We start from the raw sequence: 22675 nt of genomic DNA on the forward strand, positions 1-22675 counted from the left end.
GGAGCCTCATTTAGAGAATGAACCTGAGGTTATTATGGTTTGTGGGGGTTTTGGAGTCGCTAGGAGGCCCTTTCATAAGCATCAGTTCACATGGCTATTTCTGAAATACTATAAGCATGAAACCTCAGGATCTTCCATCTAAGGATTTTGTGTTAGAGGAGCAGTCTGTTCCAGGAGAACTGCTTCCCACCTTATAGACTGGAATGTGTCCCAAACACACTGGGAGTCCAGCCTTTTGGTCATAAATTGAACCAATAGAATTAATGTCAAATATAATGAAATTTACTGGTATTTCAATCTGTAACAAAACACCTGAAGATCAATGATTGATATAAGTTTCTTACAATTTTAAGTGAATAAAGAAGGCTATTGGAACACAAAAGGAACTTAATAAAGAAAAAAACCCTGAGGTTATTAACTGCTTATATTTTCTTGCAGATAAAAATTTAAAATTAAATTTCAGTAACTTCCAGGTGCCTAATTTAAATTATAGATTACAACATATTTTGGTTTGGCCAAAACCAAAGCAAACAGTAGTTTACTGGTTTCAAATGGGCACAATATTCCTTTACTTGGGGAGTTGTCTCATAGCAGTAAACAAACTGCTGGTGCTTTGATCCTTCTTATAATGATGAAAACCACGAATTAGAATTTTAAAGGCATAACTGCAAAATTAAGCAGGACTGCCCCATAGCTTTTCACGCTAACCTACCCTGAAAAGACTAGCATTAACATCACTGTGTCTGTCTATGCCTAGTTCAGTATATGGATATCAGACCAGATCAAGTATTATTTCTTCACCTATCACTGTTGCATCAGTGGGAACTCCCTCATGTGAGCTCCTCTGACCTGTCCCAATATGGAAACAAGCATTTCTGCTAATTTCCGGTTGTTTCAGGAACTGTTAGTTCCTGTTGTGCTAGTAGTGGGTCCTGCTGATGTGGGCAGCTTAGATAAATATACAAGTTTAGACAAGCTTGCCCTAGATATGTGTACAAACGTGCACACATTCTCAAGATACACGTTTGTTAAGGGACCTTTTTGATTTTGGCAATAGGACATCTGGCAAGAGGAGCCCAGTCACAGACACACTCACACTGACTTCTTCAGTAACTTGGGAATTTATTCATTTCATTTCTATACCGCCCAATAGCTGAAGCACTATTTATTAAACACAAGCAAGAATTTAAAATGTACACTCGTTAATTGCGAAAATTAACATGGTAGAGCAGAGCGTTCATGAATCAACTGCAAAACATACATGCAAGAAACCCTCCGCGGATGCGGAAGGAACTGGATTCTGGGGGAAATTAGCTTAGTTCTCTTGGTGGCTGAATCTGAGGACTCCGGTGCTTAAAGCTAGGCCACAGACATGCAAGAACGGTCCGGGCTGATCTGGGATGAGCTTGGGAGTGTGAAGAGGTTGAGAGGTGGGCGTTAAGTGAATGAGAGACCTTAACATGCTTGGGAAGGAAAAAGAATGGTTTGGTGTGAGCTTGTAAGAGTGGAGAGGAAAAAAAGGATTTGAGGAGGTTTGTCCTAATAAGGGGGTGGTGTGCTTAGGCTAGTCCTGACACACGGTCACAGTAACAAAAGGGAATGGGGAGATGAGGTTACCTAAAGCTTAAAACACATTCACTTCAGTTTCTAGCACTTAGTGTGCTTTCTCCACCCTTGTTTGCCCCTTTTTTCAATGGACCAATTTACCGTGCATCAAACCAGCTTCTTCGAAAAACCTGGGTTGATCATGTTGGGACAAACAAGTCCAGAACTGGGGAGTTCTGGCCACAGTTCTTCCCACTACTTGACCAGGGAAGGCTGCACTAAGTGACTGGAGCTCTGATCAAATTCACGTACCCACACACCACAGAAAAGATGGTGTAGAGAAGGCGGCTAGAATCTGTACAAGAACCTCCTGACTATAGTACATATATTCAAAGATGCCTTGCCCTGGGTCTGTGTGACCCATTTCTGTAGCTGAAATTTGGGGTATGTTGAAACTCCTGAGTGTCAGCAGTTGAAGGAAAACTATGTCAGTTTTTTAAAAGGGTTACAGCATATCTCAGCTGGTGACGAGACAAGAACCTAAGTGGCCAGGCTTGGATGAGACTGGGCAAAAAGTGGCAGAAAAGCAACAGAATCACATTCTCCTGTGCCCTTACCTCTCTCATTCTGGGCTTGCCACGGGACTCCAGAGTTGTCCGGCTCTGAACAAATAATTGGAACTCCTTCCGACAGTGGGTGGTAAAGAGACCAAGGTGGCTTTCAATAGCATGGATCCAGATGGTACTGGTCAAACAGGTACAAATGGAACTGATCTATGAAGCCAGCATGGTCTGCTGAGGGCTTGGAGCTTAGGGTTATACCTTTGAAACAAAACTTCCAAAAGAACAAAAGGGATGTCATATCTGGCATGACAAAAATACAAAGAAGTGAGGCAGTAACTTCCAGGTAGTCTCAATAGCTGTTCCGAGGTGAAAAAATGAGGTTGAGACAACTCCTTGCCAGAGTCATCTGAAACGTAAAGGAGAGGTCGATAGGCACCCAATGAAGAGGGTGCTTGTGCCTGCAGCTATTGGAAAAAAGTTCTTTTGCAGTATTGACAATTTTTCAGTTCATACCTGGATATTGATTTAATCTTGCATCAGGAAATCACTTTGGGCTGGCAAACATATGCATAATTCATTTAGCTTTTTGCTTATCTAAAAACTGTTGAATATTTGCAGTTCTGCTTAAGTTGGTCTTGCTAGATTGGGCCTTGTGTACGTGACTTGCAGAGCCTTTAGACAAGACTATTTTGCTGTCTCTTTTCCTGCCTTGGCAAGGATTTCTTAAAGTGACCATCTCTCTTTAGGTGCCAACTTTTTCAGGAGCCTACAGTGATTGCCCTATGCCAAGTATCCTGCTAACATCCATATGCCAGTAATTTGCAGTCACAGACTTGGCATACAAGTTATAAATAAAAATAAATTAGTACCTCTAATTGTGTTGCCTATTTATTTGTAATATTTATATACCACTTAATATAATAAAGTCCCTAAGCATCTACTTGTACACCTCTCTTTATGTATGATAAGATCAGCCATAAACACATCTGTCTCTCACTATGGTTTTAAAGAGTGTATCGTTCCATTGGGAAGCAAAAGTCTCCTTTTCAGGATATCTTTTGTAAGTGTTGTAGATTTTGCTCTCTCCTATTTAATAATTAAACCTTACAGAAGTCCTCTGTTTCTGTTTTTCTGTACACACACAAGGAAAGAATATCTAACAGTGTCTGGATGTGGAAAAGGGGCTAAAATATAGGTAACCTGCCCATAGTTTCTCCCAGTAATGGCACGGAAAGAACTTTTCCTTATGCTGAAAACAACCCTTTTCTACATCTGTAAGGCTGTAGTCCTATACACACATAGCTGGGAGTAAGTCTCATATAACTCAATAGGATATCTGATTATACAGTCAGGGCCAGAAATATTGGAACAAGGATAACTGTTTTGGCAGTTGGCCTCTGTACACATTGAAGTTGAAAGGAAACACACCCAGATGGGAGTGAAGTCAGGACTTCCAGCTGTAATCCAAGGGGTTGGACAAAAGTGGGGCACTAACGATTCAGGAAGTACAGCCAGTGGCATACACATACACCCATCGTTGGTGGCTCATAAGTAATGGAAGGAATGGCTGACAAGCAGCTGCATGGCCAGGTGTGGCTGTTTCCTGGGTACCCCATGACCAATCAAGCAGATAGAAGGCCTGGAGGTGGTTCTGAGTGTTACATTTGCATTTGGTAGCTGTTCACTGCAACTCCCAACAGGAGGTCCAAAGAGGTGTCCATGTGAGTGAAGGAGGCCATCATTAGGCTGAGGAAACAAAATAAACCCATCAGAGAGATAGCAAAAACTGGGAGTGGCCAACACAACAGTTTGGAACATCCTGAAAAAGAAGGACTTAACTGGCAAGCTCAGCAACAGCAAAAGGCCTGGAAGACCACAGAAGACAACTAAAGTGGATGACCACAGAATTCTGCTCATGGTGAAGAGGAACCCTTTCACAACATCTAGCCAGGTCAAAAATGGTCTTGAGGAGGTAGGCATGTCATTGTCAATATCTACAGCCAAGAGATGGCTTTATGTAAATACAGAGGCTTCACAACAAGCTGCAAACCACTGGTAACGCTCAAGAACAGACAGGCCAGATTAGTTTTTGCAAGCAAATACCTAACAAAGCCTGCCCAGTTCTGGAATAAGATTCTTTGGACTGATGAAACCAAGATTAACTTGTACCAGAATAATGGGAGGAGAAAAGTATGGAGAAGGAAAGGAACAGCTCATGATCAAAAGCATACCACATCATCTGTCAAATATGGTGGAGGCAGTGTTATGGCATGGGCATGTATGGCTGCCAATGGAACCAGGTCACTGGTGTTTATTGATGACCTGACTGCTGATAATAGCAGCAGGATGAATTCTGAAGTGTATAGGGCTATACTTTCTGCTCAGATTCAGCCGAATGCTGCCAAACTGATAGGACGCCGCTTCATATTGCAGATGGATATTTATTTATTTATTTATTGCATTTATATCCTGCCTTTTTTCCTCTTGCAAGGAACCCAAGGCGGCTTACATTCTCCTCCTCCTCTCTATTTTATCCTCACAACAACAACCCTGTGAGGTACGTTGGGCTGAGAGGCTGTGACTGGCCCAAAGTCACCCCGTGAGCTTCCATGGCCAAGTGGGGACTAGAACCCGGATCTCCCGGCTCCCAGTCCGTCACTCTCACCACTACACTACACTGGCTCTCAAAACATACAGCAAAAATAATGACCCAAAACATACAGCAAAAGCTACCCAAGAGTTTCTGAAGACAAAGAAGTGGGATGTTCTTCAATGGCCATGTCTGTCACCTAATCTCAACCCAATAGAGCATGCTTTTCACTTAAGACAAGACTGAAGGCAGAAAGACCCACAAACAAGCAGCAGCTGAACTGAAGGCAGCTGCAGTAAAGGCCTGGCAAAGCATCTCAAGGGAGGAAACTCAGCATTTGGTTCCAGAATTCAGGCAGTCACTGACTGTAAAGGATTTTCATCCAGGTATTAGAGGCGATCCTTAAGTTTGAAATGATGTTGGTTTGTTCCATTACTTATGAGCCCCCAACGATGGGTGTGTGTGTATGCCACTGGCTGTCCTTCCTGAATGGTTAGTGCTCCACTTTTGTCAACCCCCTTGAATTACAGCTGAAAGTCCTGACTTTGCTCCCATCTGGGTGTGTTTCCTTTCAACTTCAATATGGTAGTGTACGGAGGCCAACTGCCAAAACAGATACCCTTGTTCCAATATTTCTGGCCCTAACTGTACATGCATAGGCTGATAAATATATCACTTAAAGCAGGGGTGGGCAACTTGTAACCTTCCAGATGTTTGGTTCACAAGTCCCATCACCCCTAGCCAGCATAGCCAATGGTGAGGGATCATGGCAACTGTAAGCCAAAACATCTGAAGGGTCACAAATTACCCATTCTGACTTAAAGGATCATAAAATCTTAATTATGAAAGAAAATTTTCTCAATACCGGAGACATGCAGGGGTAAGTGATGAGAAGCCTGTGAGGAGACCAAGGAGTTTGTGCTGAAATTTGCCACTTGCAGTTCTTGGTACTTTGTGACCAATTCAAGCTTGCCAACCCCAAGGTGGAGGTCACAGAAAAACACAATGGTTAATTATATTAGTGCACTAGCCACATGCATATGGTGTCTCCATGTCAGCTTTGAGCATGTTTAGGTGTTAGTGCCACCATGTGGTGTGCTGAGATAGAGAACTTTTTCTGTCTTCCAGATGGGTTTTTCAATTGGCCATTAGTTTCAATATCAGAACAGCTAGGTCAATAGTACAAAAAGGAGCCAAGACTTACCCTGCCAGTACTGGCCCACTATAATATTGGAGTAGATCACCCACTGCCATCAAGAATAGTGGGGTAAAGTGAAAAAAGAGGATGGAAATATATGATCATCTGGAGAAAGGTTCTACAGTGCTCATGGTATGTTGTATGGAGAAAAGAACTATGTCTGACAAACTATAACCCTCAAAGGGAAGTTGATGCTGTACTATCTTAAATATTTTGTGTCATGGACTCCCGCTGTTCAAGGATTACACTATACTGAACATGAGAATGAAATAGCCGTTCAGGGCTTATAGGTGAATATTCGAGTTCCCTGTTGGATTTTTTTTTTTTTTTAAACATCCTATTGAAGGGATCTGCTGCCTTCCAGCAGCAGCAAGTACAAGCAGAGAGAACTGGAGATGTTTGCAGGACTGGTTAACTGCTTGTCTTGCCACATGCTCCCAGAGGGAAGAATGACTTATTGTTGCTGTCACCTGCTCATCCTGTCCTTGATTGTATTGCTTCTGCACGTACTGTGCTCCCAGAGAAAGCCTGGGGAGGAAGATCCAGCATCACACACACACATACACCATGCATTTGCAATGCCAGTAGGGATGTTGGAGAAATTAGTTTAGGGGTGGAGTTAGAGAAGTTTTCCTAGGTTCGGCCCACAGGACTTCGTTTTGGTTCCTGCTGCAGCACCTGGCTTGATCTACAGTGAGTTGGGCCAGTTTGTGGATTTTCCAGGCATTTTGCACATTTTTTCCTGTAGGTTCTGAAAATTGTGCAAATTTATGAGCAATTTCCACAAATATATGAGCAATTTGTGCAAATTCAGCTATAATTTGCACAAATTGCTCAGAAATGTGTGCAAGTTGCTCAGAAATCTGCACAAATTGCAGAACCTGTGGGAAAAATGCACAAAAAAGGGTCCTGGAGCCTGGGAGAAAAAACGCGGCTTGGCTCACAAATATAAATTGAGTTGTACATATTGCAGAACTCCGTCAAGTCAAAAAAGAACTAGATTTCCCAGTAACAAATATCCCTAAGGGCAGTCACAACACCTACCTTTTGAAAAGTAGCAGTGCCTTCCCTACTACAGGACAGCAGGTGCTCTTGCAGTCTAAAAGATGCTAAGATTCCCCCCACTGCAAATGTACTGGGTGTGCGTATGACGGTGGATCTTCACCCCCTGGCTTTCTCCAGGAACGGGACATGCAGAAGTGGAAATGTTATATACAGAATGGATCCCTTGTCAAAGAAGGGAATCCTAGAAATAGAGAAATTATGGAGAGATTTTGTCTGTGAAATGGCCATGCCTTCTAACCATTAGGTAATACACAGTTTGGCTTCTGTTAGCCTAGTACATTACCTAAAGCTAATATGCAGCTTTGCTAATAAAAAGGCAACCATGTTTTGTCCCCCCCCCCATCTGTGGGTTCTGATTAGTGTTAGACACACATACCAGTAATTCCTGGTGTTATATCCTCACTATATGAACCAACCCATACACTATGATTGTCATCTGACCACTCCTCCAGGTACTTCCTCCGATGGAGGTTTGGAGGATGGCAACAAGAGAGAGGGCCTTTTTGGTGGTGGCTTCCTGATTATGGAAATCTCTCCCCAGTGAGGTCTGCCTGGCACCAACATTGTCATCCTTTTAGCATCACATTAAGTCTTTATTCCCAGGCATGATAAGATTTACCTGGGATTTTTATTGTTGATTGTTTTAAGTTGTTTTTAAATGTAAATGTTTTTATATTATTTCTATATTGTATTTTTTACCTTTTGTAAACCACCTGGAAAACTTTGGCTATTGAGCATTATAGAAATGTGTAGCAGGAGGAGGAGGAGGAAGAGGAGGAAGAAGAAGAAATTAAAAATTCAAAGGGTGTTTAGTCATTGATCCCCTCCCCCCCCCCCTGTAGCCTTTGAGGCAGCCTATTATCTTTGCCCTTAGCACAGTCTAACCTAATTAAGTGTACATATCACCTCCACTCCATTTTAAGACAAACTGCAGGCTGGGTCTTTTTTATAATGCCAACAGCAATATTTTCTCCACCATCCTCCTCATCCTTTATGCTTAGTATATTGTCTGAAGAGGGAAAGCCTGCACACTATTTAGTGGCGTATTAGTTGGTCCTAATAAAATTAAGCTCTCCAAAATGTGTTCACATGCTGCTGATCACCAATAGGTGGCACTATTGCATTATATTAAGTGGTGATGTTCCAGTTCCACTTATTTGGACTGTAAGCCTTACCTGGCACATTCCCTTCCATCATTATGATACTTACAGTGCATTTCAGTGGGTGAAATGAAATGGTATAAATATATGCAGTTAAATCCTTCTTATAGTCGCACTCACACTGACATCCAGTGTGCTCATGGCTGTGCTTATTTTATCCCCGCATTCCTTTAGTGGGTTTATGGTCTTTACTTAAATAAGCATTTATTGTCTTTACATGCGTATTCCTATTTGCATAGTTCTCATGCCCACATATATCAGATCAATATAATAGAATCATTGACTCTAAAAAGATGTTGTAATGAAGAGGCATAGAGTTTGGTTTGGAGTTTTGGCTGTCGGGATTCTTTCCCTTCCTTTTGAAAAGCAGATGGTTCCACCAGCTCATTGCCCTGTTGGACATACTTTGCAGTCCATAAACCAGCTTAGTTTTGCCCCCAGTGGTGGCAGATTATAACTGTAATGATATCAGTGGTTACTAGTCCTGATGGCTGTGTGCTACCTCCAGTACCAGAGGCAATGAGTCTATGTACACCAGTTGCTGGGGAACATGGGTGGGAGGGTGCTGTTGCGCTAGTGTCCTACTTGTGGGTTCCTGGTCAGCAGCTGGTTGGCCACTGTGTGAACACAGTGCTGGACTAGATGGACCCTGGGTCTGATCCAGCTTGGCTCTTCTTATGTTCTTGGTTCATGTAATCACCCGGAGTGAATAGTAACTCTACCTGAGGAAGCAGGCAATAGAGAAGCTGAATTGGTCCTCTCCTACTGTTGTTACCTATCTACCTACCACCATCACTGGCACAGCTGCCCTGATTAGGGGGAGGCAGCACACACAGTCCCATACTGCTGTTTCCAGCCAGGGAAAGCTACTGAGTCAGACTGATGGTCCAACTAGTACCATGTTGTCTACATTGGTAGTGGCTCTCCATCTCTACCTGGAGATGATGAAGGCTGGAGCCTAGGACCATTTGGATGCAAAACATGTGCTCTTTTACTGAGCTACAGCCCTGTGGCAAATGAATACTATGGAGATTGTGTGTATGCTCTTCCGTCATCCCTTTCTTATATATTCTGGCTTGAAATATCCACAGGTGCATAGAAGATAGCTCTCCGGGGGATGGGTGAGCAGATCAAGGTAAATTTGCAAGTAATAATCTTATTTGCGGTCTGGTATAGATGGACATCAAGCTATATGCCAGGGGTTTCCAGCATGGCACCCAAGGCACCAGAACACTCACGGGGGCCTTCAATGGCACCTGCAAAGCTCTTCACTCCTGCCCCCTTCAAAAATGTATTTTTAATTTTAAAAACCTTGAAAAATGTTAGGGCGCCAAGTTTTCCTTCCTTTTCCTGAACCTGCCACTGATCAGCTGTTCAGCAGGCAAGAAGAGAAGGAAAGAGTTGCTTCCTGGCTCCACCCAATCTTCTTCTGTCCACAATGACTTTCCCCTTTGATTTCTCTCTCTCTCCACCCCCAGCCATTAGCCTCGCTATTTCTCTCCACACAACCTCTTTCCTTGCTATTTATATCCCTTCCCCATCCCTAGCCTCATTCTTTCTCTCCCTTCCTAGCCCCTAGCCTTGCTCTTTCTCTCCCACCCTATCTTGCTGTTTCTCTCCACTACCAGCTTCTAGCCTTGCTATTTCTCTCCCCTCCCCCTTTACCTCACCATTTCTCCCACCCTCCTAGCCTTTAGACTTGCTCTTTCTTTCCTCTCTCTCCTTTTGCCTTGCTATTTCCCCCTCCCTTCTGGCCTCTAGTCTCACTATTTTTCTCTTTGGACTATTCAGCCTGCCATGGTTGCCACATTCTCCATGGAAGCCATTTTGCAGTGGTGCCCACAGCAGTTTCTCAAATTCCCAAATATCCCCATGGGTCCAAGAAGTTTAGGAACACCTGCTACATGGTTACTGCTTTAAACAGGAATTATCTATACCTTGATACTGCTGTATTAAAAATATTATGTGTATAAAAGATCATATTTGCGTAAACTTGGTGCCAATGGAGGGTTTGCTTGTTTGTTTTAGCGTGTGTGTGTGTGTGTGTGATTTAAGGTGAGAAGTTGCTGGGAAGGTTTAAACCTCACCTAACCATGTGTGGTGGTCCTGATCCAGATTGGGGCCCTTGATGCTTACTTCAAGGTAAATAAAAAGCTAAGTATCAACTGTACACTACATATTTAATGTAGGGTCTACTATAGCCCTCATATATGACAGTGCATGTGATACCTCATGGTCCACTCACCCACAGGTCTTTAGCCTGTATTGGTTTCTCAAATACCTGCATAACTCAACCAACAGTGACACAAATCCAAACCACACTATCAGTAAAATGCAAGGCATAGTGTTAGCCTAGGGGTCTCCTGAACTTTTTAAACTGATCCAGTTTTATGCTCTTCTCTTATTGCTGTTTTAGTTGATGTAATTGATGTGTTGTATTTGTATTTATTTATTTTACTCTTTTATTGTATTTCTGTGTTTTAATCTGGAAGCTACTTCTGGGGGTGCTAAAAGACAGGGTAGAAATTTTCTAAAATAAATCAAATAAATATGCCTTCATAATCAGATTTCTCTCCTCTTCAGTTTTCTTGGACAGTATATGTTTGCTATATTGCCATCATGCAAGATTGTAGGCATTTCATGTTTACAGAAAGTATGATCACTCTGACAAAGCATTGCACATGTCAGATAAATACCATCCCAGATGCTTTGTTAGCATAGGATTACTGATCTAGCCTATGTGTTCATTTCTAGTTCTGCAAATAGTTATTATATGAACATTACTAAAAGAATGCAGTTAACTTGCAGTCTAGAGATTAACATAAATATTAGAACAGCTGGATGTCTAATAAGCTGCCCTGCCTCAAAAATAAAGATAGTAATCAGTGTTTCAGACACTTTGCAAGAGCCTGGGAAAAAGAGCCCCCTATTAGGGCTGTGCTGGATTTTCATATTGTATTTTTGTTGGAGTACAAATGTTTAGGTCAATAGTCAAATTATGTGTGTGTAGGGGAACTGTGTAACTTCCTCTCCACCAGTGTCGCTTCTGTCTTCATCATTGCACATAGGATCTATTACATATTGAAGATAGATTGGGGGAGGGGGGACAGAACATAGAATTAAGTCTTCATTTTTGAGACCAACCCAAGTGAACTGAAACTCTTCAAACTCTTCAAAGCAGCTAAAATTGAGAATGGAAAATATGTGTATTACACAAAAACTTGTTTGCTTAGTTTCCATAGCTGCCACCACTAGATGTCAGTCTACCCCCTTCAAAAGATGCATGTTACGTTATTATGGTGTTCATTTTTGCATTTGATTCAAGAAGGGTTCGTTTTAAGACCAAGGTGTAAAAGTACATTTTTACGCAGAAGTCACACCATGTTCAATAGAATTTACTCCTTGGTAAGTAAGTATCCAATATTCTATCTTTAGTATATATCATTTCAACTGTCATGGAGGACACAGAAAAAAGTCAGTTAATTTAAAAGCACTAAGGCTGAAAATTCCATATATTTGTTTAGTAGAAAACATGGTTGGTTAAAAATAGGTATTACAATTCATTGTGCCCTTTAAGCCATCCAAAGCCTCTGTAGGTACTGGTCCCAATCTCTATCTTTGGTACTTACATATTTCAAGGCGTATCGAACAGTGGCACTTATTTCACATGCCAGTAAGGTAATGCTCAAGATCTTGCAAGGTAGACTCCAGCAATTCATGGAACGAGAATTGCCAGATGCACAAGCTGGGTTTAGAAAAGGCAGAGGAACTAGAGACCAAATTGCCAATATCCGCTGGATAACGGAGAAAGCCAGGGAGTTTCAGAAAAACATCTATTTCTGTTTTATTGACTATTCTAAAGCCTTTGACTGTGTGGATCATAACAAATTGTGGCAAGTTCTTGGTGGGATGGGGATACCAAGTCATCTTGTCTGCCTCCTGAGGAATCTGTATAACAACCAAGTAGCAACGGTAAGAACAGACCATAGAACAACAGACTGGTTTAAGATTGGGAAAGGACTACGGCAGGGTTGTATACTCTCACCCTACCTATTCAACCTGTACGCAGAACACATCATGCGATGTGCTGGGCTTGATGAAGCCAAGGCTGGAGTTAAAATCGCTGGACGAAACATTAACAAGCTCACATATGCAGATGATACCACTTTGATGGCTGAAAGCGAGGAGGAGCTGAGGAACCTCATGACGAAGGTGAAAGAAGAAAGTGCAAAAGCTGGGTTGCAGTTAAACCTCAAAAAAACCAAGATTATGGCAACCAGCTTGATTGGTAACTGGCAAATAGAGGGAGAAAACGTGGAGGCAGTGACAGACTTTGTCTTTCTAGGTGCAAAGATTACGGTAGACGCTGACTGTAGCCAGGAAATCAGAAGATGTTTACTTCTTGGGAGGACAGCAATGACAAATCTTGATAAAATATTTAAGAGCAGAGACATCACTCTGACAACAAATATCTGCATAGTTAAAGCAATGGTATTCCCCATAGTAACTTATGGATGCGAGAGTTGGACCATAAGGAAGGCTGAGCGAAGGAAGATAGATGCTTTTGAACTGCGGTGCTGGAGGAAAATTCTGTGAGTGCCTTGGACTGCAAGAAGATCAAACCAGTCCATACTCCAGGAAATAAAGCCAGACTGCTCACTTGAGGGAATGATATTAAAGGCAAAACTGAAGTACTCTGGCCACAACATGAGAAGACAGGATACCCTGGAGAAGATGCTGATGCTAGGGAAAGTGGCAGGCAAAAGGAAGAGGGGCCGACCAAGGGCAAGATGGATGGATGATATTCTGGAGGTGACGGGCTCGACCTTGGGGGAGCTGGGGGTGGTGACAGCTGACAGGAAGCTCTGGCGTGGGCTGGTCCATGAAGTTATGAAGAGTCGGAAGCGACTGAATGAATAAACAACAACAACAATTACAGGCCTGACGGATTTTCAAGTTACAGCAGGAGTGGGCAACTTGTGGCCCTCCAGATGTTTTGGCCTACAACTCCCATCAGTTCTATAAGCAATGGTGAAGGATGATGGGAGTTGTAGACTGAAAAATCTGGAGGACCACAAATTCCCCCCCCCCCCGATATAATGAGTTAGAATGGGATCTGAAACAGGAGTTTTATGACATGCAATAGGAATACCTTGGAAGTACCGAGCCTAGTAAAGGTAACAATACGAAGAAGGACCACATTGAAAGATCAGTGCATCCACAAGGTCAAACACATCAAGGGCAATGCTTGAGAATTCATTTACCAAGGTGAATGTATGAAGGATGGAGACTTGGGAATGCAGAAAGAATTGGAAAATAAGTTAGGGCAGGCAGGAAGAAAGATGATGCAGGCACACAGCCTAGCAGCAAGAGCACAAAGTATCTTAGTTGGACAAGAGTCAGGAACTGACCTGGACACTTTATAGTTAATTAGGACCAATGGGAAACTAGAGGTAGAACCAAGCAAAGTATTAGGAAACTCAGGAATTCATAGTGGTCATGACAACCATGGACCTATTTCACTTTGTATCTGGTTCTATGCATGTTGTAGGTCACACTCTTTTTGGTCTTTTGTTCCAAGCAGGTTGGCAGCCATTGCTTCTGTTGTTAGCTGTGGAGAACATATTGCATCAATTCCATATGAGCTTTGTTGATTCAGTGTTATTTTTAACAGTTATTAGAAGACTAGTTATAAATCTTAATAAAAAAATAAATTCAACAAGCTGGACTAGTGCTCAACAGTACACTGAATGCTCACAAGGCTAGGTCAATCACTCTCAGCTATAACCAGTTTATCCTCTGTAGGGTCCTCTTTAGGTTCTCTGATTGAGACCAAGTTCCTTAGGCTACTTTGTGACTCTGATGAGCCAAAGAGACTGGCATCTGGGGTTATGATGATCCTGCTGGATTCTGATAGGGGCCCTCTCTCCTCCAGCCACCACACCAGGTCCAATCTGACTTGTGTCAATATCAGTACTCTTAGGTAGTGTTAGGCCAATTGAATTTACCCCAACAGAAATTGTTGGGGATTTGCTCATCAAGTTACAAATTCATCCAGTCTCAGGCTAAGGTTCTCCATTATTCCAAGATCTCAACCGGCGGAATGACAACTAAGAGGAACCCAACCGAATCTTCCTTGACAGGGAGTTCCAGAGCTTGGGAGTGCTCTGGAAGATCCTCTCTCGCGCCCCCACCAAACATGCCTCTGATAGTGGTGAGATTGAAGAAGGGCCTCTCCCAAATATCCAGGCAGGCTCATACAGGAGAATGTGGTCTTTCAAATAGCCTGGTCACATTCATACAGGGCTTTATAGGACATCAACAGTACTTTGAATTGTGCCCAGAAATAAACCGGTAGCTGGTGATGCTATTGAAACAAGGGAGTCACATCTCCCTGTAAGCTGTCCTGGTCAATAGACTGGCTGCAGTATTCTGGACCAGATGAAATTCTGAACATTTTCCAAAAGGCAGTCCCATGCAGAGTATGTTACAGTACTCCAAATAGGATGTAACTCAGGCATATGTCACCGTGGCCAGATCCGACATCTCCAGGAATGCGTGCAGTTACTGCACTAGCTTTAATTATGCAAACACACTCCTGGCATCCACTTTCAAGGCCAAGTCTAAGAGTACACCAAAACTGCAAACCTGAGCCTTCAAGGGTAGTGTGACCCCATTCAGCACAGGTTAAATCCCCATTCCCTGATCTGCCTTTCAGCTGGCCAGGAGCATCTCTGTTTTGTCTGGGTTGAGCTTCAGTTTGTTTGCTCTCATCTGGTCCATTTGGGAATGGCATGTTTATGTTTTTGAAGTGACTAAATGCTGAATGTTTCTCTGAAGCTCTTTCTCTGACACTTTTCACATTATCTGCTGAGATTCACATTAAGGTAGAGGGCTGCAGCCCACACAGAATCCCATATTCCCATCTCAGCTTGTGCTCCATTTCCCAGTTTTCACACACACCACCTTTACCATATTAGTACCAGGCTTAGGCAACCTGGTGCCCTGCAGATATTTTGGACCAAAACTCTCAGAATTCCTAACCATTGGTTATGCTGGCGGGAGCTTATGGGAGTTGTAGTCCAAAACACCTGGAGGGCACCAGGTTGCCTACCCCTGGATGTTTGTTGCATTTAGCCAGGAATAGCATCTCCAAGCATTAATAGTAGTATAGCTTCCAAATCCTGTGAAGTACTAGTTTCCTTCTACTCAGCACTGGTTAGGCCTCATCTTGAGTACTGTGTCCAATCCTGGCCACCACACTTTAAGAAGGATGCAGACAAACTGGAAAAGGTTCAGAGGAGGGCAACGGAGATGATCAGGGGACTGGAAACAAAGCCCTGTGAGGAGAGACTGAAAGCACTGGGCATGTTTAGCCTTGAGAAGAGAAGACTGAGGGGAGATATGATAGCGCTCTTCAAGTACTTGAAAGGTTGTCACAGAGAGGAAGGCCAGGATCTCTTCTCGATCGTCCCAGAGTGCAGGACACGGAATAATGGGCTCAAGTTACAGCAAGCCAGATTCCGGCTGAACATCAGGAAAAACTTCCTGACTGTTAGAGCAATACGACAGTGGAACCGATTACCTAGGGAGGTGGTGGGCTCTCCCACACTGGAGGCCTTCAAGATGAAGCTGGACAGCCATCTGTCAGGGATGCTTTGGCTTGGATTCCTGCACTGAGCAGGGGGTTGGACCTGATGGCCTTGTAGGCCCCTTCCAGCCCTACTATTCTATGATTCTAAGTAAATGGGCTGGGAAAGAACCTGTCCAACTCCCTAGGGAGCTATTTGGAGTAGACAGTACTGTGCTAGATGGATCAGTGGTCCGACTCTGTATAAGACCGCTTTGTATGTTCATATCCATACATATGGATATTTAGTTAATATTAAACTAAAGCCAAAGCCAACAAGTGGCTTATTGTAATTAAATACATTTTTTTGACAAAGCAATGTGAGATAATTTCAATCAGATACTCAGAATATATTACTAACATATTTTTAAACACTGATCTTTCCACTGCTGCTTTTCATTCATGTAAGTAAGGGAAATGGGGGCAGGATAAGAAGCTGAGGAAAAATTAGAGAAAACAATAGTAATGAGTCATATTTGGGAGTTTATTTTGTAGATTCCCAATATAGCAAAGCTTTTAACATGAAGTAAGATCTTCAAGAATATTGAAGGCAAGCCAGAATTATTTTTAATTAGTGCTATATTGCCCAGAACAAATCCTTTCTTCAGAAATGGGCAAGCCAGAGTTCCTGCCTTTATGTTGTATACTTGAATTATTATAGAGATAAAATGTATTTCCTTGTAGACTGGAATCATAGTTCCTTTTCTCTGGAGTCATAATTCACTTTTTACAGCCTTGCAGTATAGTTTTCTAGGGGCCCTTGGTTCTCCCCAACTTCAGCAGAAGCCTAGATCTGTCAGGAACTTCTCAGTCCCATGCAGTACGGCTTCCTAAACTTTTTCCCAGAGGATTAGCTTTTTCAGGACCCGTCAAACCATTATGCCAGATCCAGACATCATCACCCTCTTTGGGCCACATCTCTGGTACCCACTGCTAGACACCTGGTAAAGCTTCTGTTATGTACCATCAGGAAAAATCACACCAAGGGATGCTTGATGAATTCAATATTTGCATATGCCAATATGAACTGATCCTAAGTTTTCAGACTAATGTGCAGATTTATAATTTATAGCCACCAGTCTTTGCACTTCCCGAATGTTCTGGCACAGTTCTTTGCTCCAAAAAAGTATAAAAATACATTGCAAAATGTGTATTTTGAGAGGAAATACATTTAGAAATGTGTATCTTGAGAGAAAATGGGATTAAAAGTAAAAATTTAAATGCAACTTCCTATGCTGTCTGTCTGTCTGTCTGTCTGTCTTTCTTTCTTTCTTTCTTTCTTTCTTTCTATCTATCTATCTATCTATCTATCACAGATCACTGTGGAAATGGGATGGAAAAGACGAATGGGTGAACACATGCAAAGGTAACGTAGTTTGGAAATAGACTGATTTGCCTATCCCTAATCCCATGCATCAGGGAGTGTACGTACTTGCTAGTATTTACTACGTGAAATCTGCCTCATATAGCATTTCAGTCTCAAGTTTAAGTTTAAGAAACTGCTTGCTGAGAAGATGGGCTTTGGGTTTAAATTTTCAGCATTTTTCTTATTTTCAATAAGGCAGTAAGATGTCACAACAATGGAATGTTATCCTAGTAGTTATCCTTTGTATATAACCAGGCAGATACTAGTTATTGTTTGTTAAAGTTTTCTCTTATAAATGTATTCTGAAATACTGCCACAGTTAAATCTTTATTTCAACCATCAGATTGAAAATTTTCACAACCGAATAGTTTCATGAAAGTCAAACTCATTTGGCTGTGTATTGAAAAAATGAGTAACTATGTTCTTTCAAACAATTCAGGTCTAATATAAGGACATTGCTTTTGCTGTGTGTTCTCCCTCCATGTGGCTGCTGTTACGACGGATATATAAAAGGCTTTTATCTTCTCTCAATTTAAATTGCCATGGGGAAAGAAGGGAATGTTCCTGTTGCTGAAACAAGCGCACTCCCCATCAGCAGGGCTTCCTTGGCAAATGGGAACTCTCTCCTCCCTGTGCATTTTCACACCCTTTTGAGCTCCCCCAATACTTGTCAAAAGGGAGTGCTTTTTGGCATTGTGAATTTTTGCCAAAAAAAATCTCTCCCCCTTTCAGATATATTAAGTTCATTGCTTTTATTTATTTTATTTTTATTTATTTTATTTATAACTTACAATGCCTGGAATGGAGTAATGACTAATTTTATTATATGTATTAACATTTTAAGGTCATCAGACCCAGTATCTTTTTGAATTATGTAGCCATACATTTAATTGACTGCTTAAATCAAACATTGTGAAGTCCAATTTAGAACACAGTTTTTAAATCAGACTTCCTTGTTGTTGTTCAGTCGTTCAGTCGTGACCGACTCCTCGTGACCCCATGGACCATAGCATGCCAGGCCTTCCTGTCCTGCGCTCTCTCCTGGAGCGTGCTCAAGTTCATATTCATTGCATCGGTGATGCTATTTAGCCATCTCATCCTCTGCCGTCCCCTTCTCCTTTTGCCAACCTGAGGGGCTCATCTTCCGGTGTCATATCTTTTAGCCTTGTGATATGTTCCATGGGGTTTTCTTGGCAAGAATACTGGAGTGGGTTGCCATTTCCTTCTCCAGTGGACCACATTTTGTCAGAACTCTCTGCCATGACCTGTCCGTCTTGGGTGGCCCTGCACGGCATAGCTTATGGCTTCACTGAGTTACGGAAGCCCCTTCGCCACAAAAAGGCAGTGATCCATGACGGGGTTCCCCAACCTGGCAACCTCTAAATGTGTTGCACTACAACTCCCATCATCCCTAGCTGGCACGGCTGAGGAATGCTGGGAATTGTAGTCCAACACATCTGGGAAGCACAAGGTTGGGGAAGGCTGCTTTAAATAATAAAGTATATAGGTACAAATGTGATGATATCGAGTAAATACTAATGTCAACACATGATGTGTTATAAGCAATATTTTACCTTTTATTGAATTTTAACAAGAAATGTGCACTATATATTGCCGATAGTGTTTCTATTTATGTTGGATCATTTCTGTTCTCTCTTCCTTTGCTTTATACTCCTAGATCTAGCAGATTTCCTATTAACCATCTTCATCTCTCAACTATATATATATTCATTGTATATTGCTCTATTTTTTAATCAAATAATGACACATGAGTGCTATGGATTAATAAAACTATGTGAAGTCGGTTCAGTGAATCCTAAGGGTAATATCTCCATAAATGACCCTTTAGCCTGATGGAGTAATAACTGCTTGTTCTCACAAACCACATTTAGATTCTTGAAATTTTTCTTCAGTTCAGGGATCTTAGTTACTATGAGTTATGAGTTCCTGGGTCTCCAGAGGGCTAGTTTTCATTGTCATTATTCATGTGATGGTTTTCACACAGAAGAGAATTAAGCAAAAATTCTTATATGGTTTTGAGGGTTTCCTTACATGTGTATATACCATAAATCTTCAGTGTCATCACTTACAAGGTGAAGGACTTTGGCAGCACTTAGAGGTTCCTGTGAGGGCCACAGAAAGCCTCCATTCAAAATTGTGCTTTTGGCCACACTTTTGTTCTGTTGTTCTTTCCAATATTTGCACAGTATAGCCCATGTTCTCTTGCTTTGTGTAACCTTTGATGTCTATTCATATTTAAGGACTTCACTTCTTTTGTATCTCTCTGATAGTGTTTCAAAGGTATTGCATAAAGAATCAGTACCATTTTTTTTAAAAAAGCCCAGTGTGAGGATGAGCCCACCAGCACTGTCATGACCTGTGAGTGGAAACTGCAGGGAAGCAGGTTTCAGCTAAATATTAGGAGAAACCTCCTACCTCTAAGAGCTGTTTCACAGTGGAAGAGACTGCCTTAGGAGGTGGTGGGTGCTCCTTCATTGGAGGTATTTAAGCAGGACCCCTCAGAGAGCTACATATTGGCCCACTGGAGTGGCAGGTTGTGTGGCCTTCCTAGCAATGGTGGCAGCAGAGGGGCATGCTCCAGGTCCTCCTCCTCCTGGCTGCATGGCTGCCACCACATGGCTGCCTGAAGGCCACCACCTTCAGGGGGTTATATGGCTCCTCCAGAATTTGGCACCTAGGGTGGCCACCTCATTCATTCATTCATTCATTCATTCATACACACACGTACACACAGCCTTTGGTTACAAGTGAGGAGGAGGTCCTGCATTTATAACTAAATATGTATAGGATTGGCCTTTTTCAATAGCTTGGCTGTTTTAAATGAATTATCTAAGGGCGCAATCCTATGGCCGCTAGTCAGCAGCTAGACAGCCATAGGATTGGTCGGTTCTCCAAGAACCGACCTTGGAGCACAGGGTTCCATCTTTTCCTCTGCCATGTTGTAGGCAGTATGGATTGGCTCCATGCTTAGAAGAGCAGCATGGAGCAAGGAAAATGGGGCGTTCCTGGGAGTGGGGCGGTTGGAAGTGTTGGTATGACACTTCCTATGTGTCATCCAGCCGCCCCTTCCTGCGCTCCGAGGTCCTGCAGCTAGACAGCTGAAATCGTCTATCTAGCCATGAAAACAGGGCAGAGGGAGCAAGGAGGAGATCTGCTCCTCACCACTCCTCCCGCCCTGCACTGGATAGGTGGTCGCTCCCAGGGTCGGAGACGAACGTCAATCCACATAGCATTGCTCCTTAAATCTTTAAAATTCATGAGCAGAGAAAGTCCACAAGTCTGATGAGTTTGAACAGTTACTTTGCTGGTTTCCCTTTTGGATCACAGTGCACAGAATTGTGTTCTGCAGCTTGGGAAAAGTTTTCCAAAAGCTTAACTGTCAGAATCAGAAGTTAAAAGCATATAAAAGTATGTTGTTGTTGTTCAGTCGTTAAGTCGTGTCCGACTCTTCGTGACCCCATGGACACTCCAGGCCTTCCTGTCCTGCGCTCTCTCCCGGAGCGTGCTCAAGTTCATATTCATTGCATCCGTGATGCTATCTAGCCATCTCATCCTCTGCCGTCCCCTTCTCCTTTTGCCTTCAATCTTTCCCAGCATCAGGGTCTTTTCCAGGGAGTTTTCTCTTCGCATTAGGTGGCCAAAATATTTCAGCTTCAGCTTCAGTATCTGTCCTTCCAATAAGCACTCAGGGTTGATGTCCTTTAGGACTGATTGATTTGACCTCCTTGCAGTCCAGGGGACTCGTAAGACTCTTCTCCAGCACCACAGTTCGAAAGCATTAATTCTTCGGCGCTCAGCCTTCCTTATAGTCCAGCTCCCACAGGCATATGTTGCTACTGGGAAAACCATAGCTTTGATTATGTGGACCTTTGTCGGCAAGGTGATATCTCTGCTTCTTACTATGCTGTCTAGGTTGGCCATAGCTTTCCTCCCAAGGAGCAAGCATCTTGTAATTTCATGGCTACAGTCCCCATCTGCGGTGATCTTGGAGCCCAACAAAATAAAATCTGACACTGCTTCCATTTTTTCCCCTTCTATATGCCAGGAAGTGATGGGGCCAGATGCCATGATCTGAGTTTTTTTAATGTTGAGTTTCAAACCAGTTTTTGCACTCTCCTCTTTCACCCTCAACAAGAGGCTCTTGAGATCCTCTTCACTTTCTGCCATTACGGTGGTATTGTCTGCGTATCTGAGGTTGTTGATAATTCTCCCAGCAATCTTAATTCCAAGCTGTGATTCATCCAACCCAGATTTTCTCATGATGTACTCTGCATATAAGTTAAATAAGCAGGGTGACAATATGCAGCTTTGTTGTACTCCTTTCCCAGTTTTGAACCAATCGGTTGTTCCATGTCTGGTTCTTACTGTTGCTTCTTGACCCTCGTACAGGTTTCTCAGGAGACAGGTAAGGTGGTCTGGTACTCCTGTCTCTTTAAGAATTTGCCAGAGTTTGTTGTGATCCACACAATCAAAGGCTTTAGCATAGTCAGTGAAGCAGAAATAGACATTTTTCTGGAATTCTCTTGCTTTCTCCATGATCCAGCGAATGTTGGCGATTTGATCTCTAGTTCCTCTGCCTCTTCGGAACCCAGCTTGTACTTCCGGTAGTTCTCAGTTCACATACTGCTGGAGCCTAGCTTGTAGGATTTTGAGCATCACCTTGCTGGCATGTGAAATGAGCGCAATTGTACGGTAGTTTGAACACTCTTTGGCATTGCCCTTCTTTAGAATTGGAATGTAAACTGACCTTTTCCAGTGTTGTGGCCACTGTTGAGTGTTCCAAATTGGTTGGCATATTGAGTGCAGCACTTTCACAGCATCATCTTTTAGGATTTTAAATAGCTCAGCTGGAATATTGTCATCTCCGCTAGCTTTGTTGTTAGTAATGCTTCCTAAGGCCCTCTTGACTTCACTCTCGAGGATGTCCGGCTCCAGTTCAGTGACCGCACTATCATGGCTATCAGGGACATTCAGATCTTTCCTGTATAGTTCTTCTGTGTATTCTTTCCACATAAGAAGGCCTTCTTGTCTCTCCTTGCTATTCTCTGGAACTCTGCATTCAGTTGGATATATCTTCCCCTTTCTCCTTTGCTTTTCGCTTCCTCTCTTTTCTCAGTTACTTGTAAAGCCTCATCAGACAGCCACTTTGTTTCTTGCATTTCTTTTTCTTTGGGATGGATTTAGTTGCTGCCTCCTGAACAATGTTACGGACCTCCGTCCATAGTTCCTCAGGCACTCTGTCTATCAGGTCTAATCCCTTAAATCTATTCCTCACCTCCACTGTATATTCATAAGGGATATGATTTAGGTCATACCTGAATGGTTTAGTGGTTTTCCCTACATTCTTCAATTTAAGCTGAAATTTTGCAACAAGAAGCTCATGATCTGAACCACAGTCAGCTCCAGGTCTTGTTTTTACTGACTGTATAGAGCTTCTCCATCTTTGGCTGCAAAGTACATAATCAATCTGATTTCGATATTGACCATCTGGTGATGTCCATGTGTAAAGTCACCTCTTGTGCTGTTGGAAAAGAGTG

The 22675-nt window shown here is 42.5% G+C and overlaps 1 long non-coding RNA gene across 1 annotated transcript; it reads left to right on the forward strand.

Annotated features, from left to right (window-relative positions):
* Window positions 1-9212: 9212 nt before the first annotated feature.
* Window positions 9213-17117, forward strand: LOC146344060 (uncharacterized). Its single transcript, XR_014792578.1, has 2 exons — window positions 9213-9256; window positions 17068-17117. It is a non-coding gene; the product is annotated as an uncharacterized LOC146344060 (long non-coding RNA).
* The last annotated feature ends 5558 nt before the right edge of the window (window positions 17118-22675 follow it).

Source organism: Heloderma suspectum, chromosome 5 (assembly GCF_057233095.1).
Source record: "Heloderma suspectum isolate Gila_16-S chromosome 5, 16-S_ref, whole genome shotgun sequence".
NCBI classification, from domain to species: domain Eukaryota; kingdom Metazoa; phylum Chordata; class Lepidosauria; order Squamata; family Helodermatidae; genus Heloderma; species Heloderma suspectum.